Source organism: Mustela erminea, chromosome 8 (assembly GCF_009829155.1).
Source record: "Mustela erminea isolate mMusErm1 chromosome 8, mMusErm1.Pri, whole genome shotgun sequence".
Taxonomy (NCBI): Eukaryota; Metazoa; Chordata; class Mammalia; order Carnivora; family Mustelidae; genus Mustela; species Mustela erminea.
The window spans coordinates 48,674,883-48,686,049 of record NC_045621.1 but is presented as its reverse complement, the minus strand read 5'-3'; the positions used below and the strand labels follow the sequence as shown (position 1 = coordinate 48,686,049).

The 11,167-nt window shown below is 38.0% G+C and overlaps 1 long non-coding RNA gene across 1 annotated transcript in view; it reads left to right on the top strand.

The window, feature by feature from the left end:
- Nucleotides 1-1,437: 1,437 nt before the first annotated feature.
- Nucleotides 1,438-11,167, top strand: part of LOC116597588 — a 247,647-nt gene continuing 237,917 nt past the window's right edge. The window contains exon 1 of the long non-coding RNA XR_004288678.1: nucleotides 1,438-1,648. This is a non-coding gene — a long non-coding RNA (uncharacterized LOC116597588). The remainder of the gene's footprint in view (nucleotides 1,649-11,167) is intronic.

Below are 11,167 nucleotides of genomic sequence, written 5' to 3'. Positions count from 1 at the left end.
TTTTTGCTGAATGAAGTACAGTGTGAACAAGACAACCTGTCTCTCCAAATTTTGTCACTTATGTTACCAGCTGGGTGCAATCAATATAAAGATGAAAAATCCAAAGCTCAAACCATCCATGTGTTCATAAAATCGCAGGGCAGTTCTTAAACAGTTATTAAAAGAGCTTTAATGTGTTTGGTGTTAAAGAAATGCAGGTGAGTATCTTAAGACTGTAGGTAATGCTGAAGTTTTCTCCACAGGAGTGATATATAAAGATGAAAGCCGCGATGTATTGGTTCAGCTGTGACACATTCAGTGGGGAGAGAGGAGACAGTTGGATAATTCTACTATGCTGACTGGGATGCAGACCATTGGGTTTGCATAGAGGGCTTGACTGAACTGATAACGCAGCGGTCGGAAGGCCTCTCTGGTTCTCCCATTGGCAACTCCTGTATTGTGATAAAACTTGCACCTACGAAGTCCTTTCTTTACTTGCTCTCTGGACACATTGCACTCGTGGTGAGCATTTCAACCTATATAAGAAATATCAGGATATCAGTATCTCCTATATAAATGACTATGGTGTCACAGTCTCTTAAGAGTTCTGCATTTGCTTTCTTTTTGAGATTAAAAAACTTGTGCTCTTCAATGGTAGTGCAACACCTAGGTTGGGGCTGGGTGTTTGTAATCATTCTCTAATAAAGCTAACCCTGTGCAAAATCCTATATTCTCCTTTCATAATAACCCTAAGCCAAATACATACTTCCCAGTCCATAAAAACATACAAATACATGTGTCAATCATTTCTTGTTTTATCAACTCATATAACAGACCTGAAGGAGCGATGACTTGAGAGAACTGCTGGGTACTGAGCTGTATAAAAATATATTGAAAGCAGCAGTGCAGGTCTGCATATCTAAATAGTGCAGTACATTTGATAAATCTGTACCGCCATTCATTGGTGTTCATCTTTTCCTGCGGAAGGGGAAATGGTCAGCTAAAGGGGTTAGCATCAAACAGGTTAATTTCTTAAATTGCATTTCTTTTCTATTGCATCTTGATCAAGAACTCGACCTCTGAGCTCCAGTAGCCTGGGAATGAATTTCTTTTGCATCACAGAACAGCCAGATGAACTTGGGCAAGTTCTTTATCCCCTCTACACCTCAGTTTCCTCAACTATTAGAATAATAAGAACTATAGGATAGGCGGCTTCTAAGAGAGCTTCAGTAACCTCTAATTCCTGGTGTTTGCACACCTGTGTCATTTCCTCTTCTGGAACGCAGGCTGCACACAGAGTGAGGCCCTTCTCGTGAGGAGAATAGGGCAGACGGGATAGGACTTTGTTCCCAACACTGGGAACACAAAGACTGCAGCTTCCTGCTTGGGGGTGCATTCTTGTTCTTTCTTAAAACTTTTACCCTGAGGGGAACAAGGTGCCAGTTGTGAGCAGCCCAGACAAGAGGCCCATGTGGCGGAGAGCTGGTGTCTGCAGGTAACAGCCAGTGAAGCGGGCTGCCACGAGCCAGGAATATGGGCCTGAGGCATGCAACCCCCTACTGCCCCCACCCTGGGAAAGCTTCTAGTTCTCTCTATAACTGACAACTTCCAATCCACACATACCACCCAGTATTTTGAGCTGCCTACACTAAAGTTCATCATTCCGGAGGTAAAAAATCTCACTACTGTTCTTTCTGTGTGTGAGGTATATGATTGTGGGAATTTGTGTTTGTATTCATGTTATTTCTTTCTTTCTTTATAAATATTTTATTTATTTGTTTTGGGGAGGGCAGATTTCCCACTGAGCAGGGAGCCCGATGCAGGGCTCCATTCCAGGACTCTGAGGTCATGACCTGAGCAGAAGGCAGATGCTGAACTAACTGAGCCACTGAGCCACCCCGGCTCAGCATATTCATTTTAAAATTGCTGTGGGATTTTTTACAGCACATTTTTCTAAGGGTTTTTGAGATTTTATCTGGAAAACTTAGATTAATGAAAATGACTAGTAACTTTATAGAATCCATTCATTTTCCTATACATCTCTTTTATAACAGAAGTTCAGCTTTCAGAAGACAGCTTTGGCAACTGAAAATTTTGATGGGGTCATTTGAATATGTCCAGCATCTCACACAGTAGGTCATGTTTGAAGATAGAAAAAGTATAGACGAGGAGAATTTCTTTTGTCTTTCTTTATGGTTTCTTTCTACCCTTTCGTACAGATAGGGGTAAAGAATTCCTTGTACATGAAGTGGAAAAACTTGGTATAAGACCAGAATTTTTAAAACCTCTTACACTCTTTAAAGTAGAATATCATTATTCAAGTGCCATAAAAGTCAAGGCATGTGCCTGAGCTGTGGTTCAGCAAGGATTGTGACCAGCTTGTGGATTCCATAGACATTAACCGTACACTTGGGTACACTATTCAATAGGTCAGGGACTCTTTCTCCAGAAAGCCATTAGTGCACTTGACTTTTCCCGGTGGAAATCAAGGAGGACAGATCCTAGAGAGCTCTGTCTGCCAAGCCCAAACATATTGTCTAATTCATTAGATTGGCAATAACTAAATAATCATTGGAAATTCTCATTTGTGAACACAATGTTTGGCTTAGGATTTCTATGCACACTACTTTTGAAGAAGGTACTAAGTTGCCTTTGAAAGTTTTAGGTAAATCAAATTCATGCTTGGAGAGGCTATGGAGTGTGAGAAAAAGATACCAATTAACTATTTTCATTTCTGCTTTTGGCCCATCTTTCTATGTGACCTCAGGCAAGTTTCTTAACCCATTCAGGGCCTCATTTTTTTAATCCACGAAATATCTGCCCTCCTTTAAATGCTGTCCTGGGGATTGGGACTTGTCAATGAGGGGTTACATGTGTTTCTATAATGTCATTAAATTCTTGACTGCAAGTTATAGATCTCTAAATCAAATGAGAATAACAAAAATAAAAATAAAAACAAAAACAAAAAGTATAGATTTTGGGGGGAAGCTATGTGATGTCTCAACAGAAATAGACCAGATTATACCCATGCCTCAGTAACAACTGTATCCAGGGATTCTAATACTCGTATTTTCACTTTGTTGTGGGACATCTTTATTCTTCTGTTCCTTACCTTTGTTTTGTCGCTGTTGTTGTTGTTGTTTTTGTTTTTTGCACAAAAGGTTCGTTCACAGGGTAGGCAAGAGCTGCTAATAACTCCCAAGCTTTATGGCTTAGCATGGATCAGATGCCTACAGACCAATAGTGGGGAGATGGATGTGGTTGTTGAGGTGGGGGTGGGAAGAGGAGGTTGTAGGGCAGATATACTGTCCGGCTGTAGTCTGTGGGGGGGCCTCAGACCAACTGCTCCAGATGCGGAGGGGAAGGATAGAAAAAAATGTGGAATGCTTAGAAGTATTGCCAAATCATTTAGAAGTACTGCCAGATCATTTGAGAGTGCCAAAGCCTTGGTTCTTAGCCCTGAGTGAATGTTTAAATCACCTGCGGAGCTTTTTAAATACCTGAAGCAAAGACCTTTGTGTGTTGTCATCAGAATCACCTGGGGAGCTTCTGAAATTTGTAACCTTTTCAGATCTACTCAGACCTATTCAATCATTCTCTAGAGTAGGGGGTGGCAGGAACCCAGGACTTGGCTTAAATTCCCCAAGGATTTTTTAAATTAATTAATTAATCAATTTTTTTTTTTTTTTTACACGTTGAAATTTGAGAATCATTGCTCTAGATTGGTGATCCCCAGATTGTGATTCTCAGACCAGAGCTTCAGCTTCTCTTGGGAACCAACTGGTAAACAAACTCTCCAGTCCCACCTCAGACACACTGAATCAGGAAGTCTTAAGCTGGAGCCCTTGCAACCTGCCCCCCAAAGAGCCATCCAAGTGTTTGAAATGCCCACTAAAGAAAGCTTGAGAGCCATTGCTCCAGATGAATTTAATTCTCTACTAATTCATTTCTACAGTATTTTACAAATGTATTGATCCTGGGTTTGGGCATTTAAAATATGTAATTGCTTTTCCTTTAAACTCTAAATATTTGGTTTGAAAATGACACTGTGGGCACCACAATGCCATTTAAAAATGCAGTGTTGTGGGGCTCCTGGGTGACTCAGTAGGTTAAAGCCTCTGTCTTCAGCTCCAGTCATGATCCCGGGGTCCTGGGATCGAGCCCCACATCGGGCTCTCTGCTCATCAGGGAGCCTGCTTCCTCCTCTCTCTCCCTGCCTGCCTCTCTGACTACTTGTAATCTCTGTCTATCAAATAAATAAATAAAATCTTTAAAAAAAAAATGCAGTGTTGCGGTGCCTGGGTGGCTCAGTTGAGCGTCTGACCTCTGGATTTCGGCTCCATGCTTAACGTGTGGAGTCTGCTTAAAGATTCTCTCTCTCCGTCTGCCCCTCCCTACCCATACTTCTGTGCTCCTGTGCTTTCGCTTTCTCTCTCTCTCTAAAAAAATTTTTTTAAATGCAGTGTTGCATATGATACATAAAGGTAAATTATCAACATCTACAGAGCTGTGATAAAGATAGCTTTTGTTATTATTATTTTTTTTCCCCTTAATTACACTTTCCTCAACCTCTCTGGAGTGTTTTCTTCCCTTCTGTGTGTCTGGGAACTAACTCTCAAATGTCAGTTTCATAATTGTCAGCATCTTTTAATCATAGGCAATACAGCTGTGGCTTGAGAAACTTTATCTTTTAATCTCCACCCCTTAAGCCACTGATCCATTCTGAAATAAAAGAAAAATGGAATATTTTTATTTTAGAATAAAATACTTTTGAGTCTTAATATACCATTAAATAAACTTAAAAGTTTAGAAAGCTTTTGAAAACAATTTTGAAATATCATTGCAAAACAAGACCATAAAATGTATGTACTTGTCATTGTGTTTCCACAGAGGGGCAGGGAGAACTTTAGAATTCCATACATGATAATTTACTGATTAAAGGGTTTACAAAGATCCTAACAGCTCTAACGGAAGATAGCTAGCAAGAGAGCACTGGAAATACTGAGGAATAGATAAATAAATATCTGAAAACACAAGTGTTTATACCCTAAGCCTACTACCTTTGAAAATTTTAGAGATTAAACAGGAATACACATGTACCCAGTCCATTAGCCAGTACAGCAATGATGTCACCACATGTCAAGTGGCCTCAGGGACCTCCCTGTACATTCATGGGAGAAGAGGAATGTGAAAGCAAGTAATGTCTTAGTACTGTGAAAACAATTTTGGTCTCAGAGACGTTGGGGGCTTTTAGGCATTCCAGACTACAATTTAAGGATAGTAAATTGGGTCAAATTCATACAGTTCCTTTCACACCTGCCACTCTGAGAAACCTGACCAAGCATAAAGTGCCATGGTAATAAAAAAGAAATGTGTGGCCTGTGCCGGGGACATGTAGTCTTGTCAGAGGAGCAAGCCTAGAGGCATCTGAGGTATACTGGAAAGCTATTTTTTAAGAATATTTAATAAAATAAAGTAAAAGCTATTTTTAAAGAATATTTAATAAAATAAAATCATTTTAAAAATATTTAATAAAATATGAAGTTCTTGGTAAAGAAGAGAGATTAGATATATTTGTTTCAGAAGAAACAGATTTGCTTCGAGTCTATATAAGAAGAAAGCTTTAATGGCTGAGAAAGGATATTGTAACCAAGGGAAACTGAGGGAGAAAGAAGAAAAGAATAAGCATGGGATGATACAGGAAGAGCCACAGAAACTTCCAGAAGAGAAGTACTCAACAACCCAAGGTAAACAGACAGGGGGGAGAAGAAGGAGTTAGATGGAGAGAGAAAGCGCAAAGGAGACCTCAAATCTCTAAGGAAATCACCCCACATATGAAATAATCACAATAGACATTGATGATATCAAAGACATATAAAACTCAAAAGATTAAATGACTAAATACGTCTCTGAAAGAAAAGGAACTCTATAACTTTTTATAGAAGTAGGTAATGTAAACAGAAAAAACATTCAGCTTGGAAACTCAGTCTGAGTTTCGAATGGAAGTTTTTGGTATAAGGACAACCATGTGGGTTTAAAAAAAAAATAATGTTTATGAGGTTTGAATGGACCAGTGCATGATAATTATGAATAAATGAAGGGAAATTGGGTTTATAAAAATGAATGTCTACCATTCAAAGAATTGGAATGTTGGGGGAAACTCTTGAGGAAAGTGGTGGCCTTCCTTCACACTCAAGAGGTGACCGTAAATTTCATCAGCTTCACAAAACACATATCTGGTCCTGCCACATCCCAAATCCAGAGCTCTCAGGAGCCCTCAACTGCCCAGTCCGACTGTTGAGGTCTTCCATGTTACACCCCTTTCTTAGCTGTCACCTCATTTACATCTCTCCCCCTACCAACCAATGAACCTAAGAAACCTATGAACCGTTTGGAAGACGGCACAGCCATTAGTGTAACAACAGACTGGGGTACAGTTTTATAATTTTCTAAGACAGTTCAAATCCCATATTATTTGTGTGGCAAAATTTTGGCATATGAATTCCTATATGTTTGAAAAGTCAATTTGTCAACAGAATAACTAAAAGCACAATTATGTCTAGCTATGAATCACCATAATTGAATTATTTGTTTCTCTGTTACTTGTGTCGGCAAATAATTTCATTTCATATACTTCTGTACATCTATCTTATAAACCCCATAATACATAGCTGCTATTGCTTTAACAAAAAAAAAGATTATTTTAAATTAAAAATAGCATTGTATTATTTCTGGGGCTCTTCCTTCCTCTCTGAAGTTCAAGGCTTACATCTGGAATAATTCCCTTTTCCCTCAAATTCCTTTAGTATTTTTTGTAGTGCACATGTGCTGGTGACAAATTGCCTCAGATTTTGTTCCTCTGAAAATCTCTTCATTCCACTTTCAATTTTGAAGGATGTTTTTATGAAGTCTGGAATTTTAGATTGCTATTTCCCACTCTTACAGCACTTTATGATATCAATCCAGTTTCTTCTAGTTTCCATTATTTCTGATGAGTAGTCAGCTCTAATTCTTATTGTTTCTCTAAATATACTGTGATATTTTGATGTCACTTTTTTTTTTTTTTTAAAGATTTTATTTATTTATTTGACAGAGATCACAAGTAAGCAGAGAGGCAGGCAGAGAGAGAGGGAGAAGCAGGCTTCCCGCTAAGCAGAGAGCCCGATGTGGGGCTCGATCCCAGGACTTTGGGATCATGACCTGAGCTGAAGGCAGAGGCTTTAACCCACTGAGCCACCCAGGCGCCCTGATGTCGCTTTTTTTTTTTTTTTTTTAAGATTTTCTGTTTTTTGTTTTAAGGACTGTGGCTGTTATATACCTAGGAATGGTTTTCCTAGCATTTATCCCAAGTTCTTCTTCAGTTTTGCAGTGGCTTGATCTTTCATTGATTTTGAAAAAAAAAAATCTCAGCAATAATCTCTTCAAATAATTATTTAGCCTGATTTTCTCTTTTCTCTATCTAGTATTCTAATTAAACACCTATAAGACCACTAATTATTGTCCCATAGGTCTCTGAAGTTCTTTTTCCAACTCTGTGGTTCAGTTAATATTATTTCTATTGACCTATGAGTTTTCTAATTGTTTCTTTTATTGAATACAGACTGTTAAGCCCATCCAACAAATCATTCAGGTATTGTATTTTTACTTCTAGAATTTCCATTTGTTTCCTTATGGAGTCCTCATTTCTCTGCTGAAGTTCCCCATCTTTTCCTCTAATTTTTTTTAAAACTATTTAAAAATCCTTATAGGTTAATTTTTACATTCAATCTGTGGTTTTGCTTCGATAAACTTCTTTTTAAGATCTCAATTATGGGTCATATTGTCCTAAAAAACTATCATAATTTTTAAATGGTATGGCAGACACTGTGTTTGAAAGGCCCATAGATGCATAGATACATAGAAGAAATCTTTTCTCCAGAGAGGTCCTTCTTTTTCCTTTGTCAGATACTTAGAGAGAGAGAATTTTTTTTTTTTTTTTTTTTTTTTTTTTTTTTGGATCCAGCCAGAAGTTGACCTAGATCTGAGGCTGGGTTACAACTTTGTTAAGTTCAGTTCACCTCTTGTGTGAAACGTCCTCAGGGCAAAATCTGTTCTATGTGTATTACAGGCATGTCTCTGGTAAGACTTTGGATCTAAGCACCATTAGGACTGCAAGAGATCTTTCCTTGCCTTCCAACTCAGCACTGATCATCCTGAACCCCGACGAACTTGTGGGGTAGCATCAGTGGCAATTGAGAGGAACTATTTCTGCATTTGAAGCTGCTCTAGATTCCAGTCCTTCAAGCAGGTTCATGAGATTTCTAAAATTTTGTGGACTTCTCCTTCCCCAGCATATCAAGTCTCCCCTCTCCCTGGCCTTTGGGAGGCAAGATACTCTGCTTAACCATGCCTGGACGTGGCAGTTCCACCTATGGATGAAAGTATAACTAACCAGATCCAGGAGGAAGAGCTCACCCCTCTTTACAATTCAGTTCCTTTCAGTATATAGCTTACGGGTGGCTTAATATATGTGTACATATGTATATGTGTACATACGTATATATATGAACAGTCTTATTAACTCTTTATATCCTTGAATTCAGTTTCAATAGAAAAATGACTACTCTAAAACAATATATTAATGAATGATTTTCTTCTTTTTTTTTTTTTTTTTAAAGGTTTTTTGTTTCTTTGGTTGGTTATTTGACAGAGAGAGAGAGAGAGAGAGAGCACAAACAGGCAGACAGGCAGGCAAAGGGAGAGGGAGAAGCAGGCTCCTCACTGAGCAGGGAGCCCAACTTGGGGCTCTATCCCGGGAACCTGGGATCATGACTTGAGCTGAAGGCAGATGCTTAACTGACTGAGCCACCCATGTGCACCATTAATGAAGTATTTTCAGTCTTTCTCATTTTGGATCCATTTGAGCCATTTATGGGAATGTTCTCATCCCATTTTTATTTTTCTCGATAAGGCTTTGTTTGATTATCTAAACAATCTGAAAGAAATACTTCTGGCAGTATTTTTAAACTTTAGGTTTCAAAGAAGATATTTTCTGGAAGTGTTCACTTTCAATTCTTTCTGCTTTGGTTTCTCCAGGCTTATTTTTTGATCACTGGAATCTCTATGCTGCAGTTTCAATTCTGTTTTCAGGGAAGGAAAAGAATTTAAATCTTACTCTATGATAAGCATGTATAAATGTATAAAATTAGAATTAAAAAGAGTACAAATTTGGGGAAGTCTTAATACGTGAAATCACTGATAACCTTACAAGGTTACTTAGGAAATGTCTGAACTTACTTAGAAGGCATTTCCTGGTAAGTCAATGCACACAAACTCTGGGGTCACCAATACATTCCATTTTAATGTAAGAGGAGAAGACATAAAAACCTAACTCTCTTTGTGGCTGGGACTCACAGACCCAAGTTATAGCACTTCAGAGAAGACACATTTATTCCAGTATAACTAACTTGGAAGATTTGGAAGCTACATCATAGTTTAATTCTTTTAAAATTTTTATTTGTTTAGATTAAAAACCCCAGCTAAATTATAGTTTTTATGTTGTTCACAGCAAGATTACACAATAAAACCATTGAGTAGCCATCTGAGTTCTCTGCAGAGCAAGATACTGGGAAGTAGTAAGACAGCTTGTCGATCCCACTTTGTTCCTTTTGCATTATTTAATTATCTTCTGGGCCTTAATACTCTGGCCAGCAATTATTGTTCTATCTCATATAAAAATTGTCCATGGGCCAACCAGAAAAAAAACTCCCACATACCTCAGTCTTGCCAAATTACAACGAAGCTGTTTCAGAATAAGAACAACTGAGAAACATTAATTCTCAGTAGAACAGAATGCATGCTCTCACTTCTGCATATTACAATAGCAACTTTGGTTTTTTTTTTTTTTCATGTGTTTTCTTGATTTCTATAGGTATACTTGGTATGAAAACTGCAATTTGGCTTTTCCCTGGGTTTGATGCAGAGGTAACAGGTGCAGATGAAAACCTAAATAGGAAGTCTTGGGAAAGCACACAAGGGATTTGCTCACTGTGTTCTAGAATGCATAACCTGAAGACTGTAAATCACCTGAGCAAGAGTAAAGAATTATTGACTTAAGGATGAGTGAGCAATTGAGTGAATCCCCTTAGCATGAGAAAATGGAAATTTCCCATGTACTACTTCCCCCGCTTGACTTCTATTTGATCATCATACCCTGCAGTATTTTAAGCAGATATAGATAATTGATTATCCACCAAATGGATATTAACAGATTCTCATTTTTTAAAAATCACATAGCTACATGTCATCTTATGTTCCTCTTTGCTGATGAACAAGAGAGAATGTTTGGAGCCAAGGAAATGAAGGTGTGATGCTTTTGTAGGTCAAACAAAAAACTTGATTCCTTACCAACATACTTCCTATATTTATATTTTATCTAGTTAAGAGGATGTAGACTTAGATCAGTATTAGTAAAAAAAAACCATGGTCATGATCCCCAGCCTTGGAGTTCCAGTGCACTTTACTGCCCCTTCTTCTTTTTCTTTTTTTCTTTTTCTTTTTAAGGCTGCTGATGGCTCCCCAGGAAAAAGCTTAAAAATAGACGAGAAAGTTCTGGGTTTTGTTGCTTGTTTTGTTTTGTTTTTGTTTTTGTTTTTGTTTTCCAATTGAGCAACAAAAGTAAACTTTAGTTGTAATGAATTGCCAAAAACTGTGCTCCAGTGTTTCATTTTCTCCTAAAGGATCTGAATTTGGACAAGTAGTCACTGTCTCTAACTACCGTGAAGTATTTCTGTTAAGTTCTACAGTAGAATGGTGGCATTTCCCAAGAGATTAATGTTTCCTAAGAACACATTTAAAGTGTGTTGCTTATCAGAGGGAAAGAGGGGATTGTACAATAAATTTAGAAGTGACCCCTTGTATCTTCTAAAAATGACAGTTGGAATCACAAGAATTTTTTCTTCATATTTCCTTTCTCTTCTTAGTTTTAAAAACGTTTTAGCAGAGTAGTATGTCCTAAAAATAACCTAACTTTGCTGAGCGCTTATGCGTTAGTCACTCAGCTCTGCACCTCATATAATTTATTCTATCTTTACAAAACACCACAAGGTAGAAACTGTTTGTTTTTCTGCTTCCTCGTGGAAGAAACTGAAGCTCACTGCTTTGACCAAGAATTCACAGGGTTGCTAGGATCACACTTTCGGACTTCCAT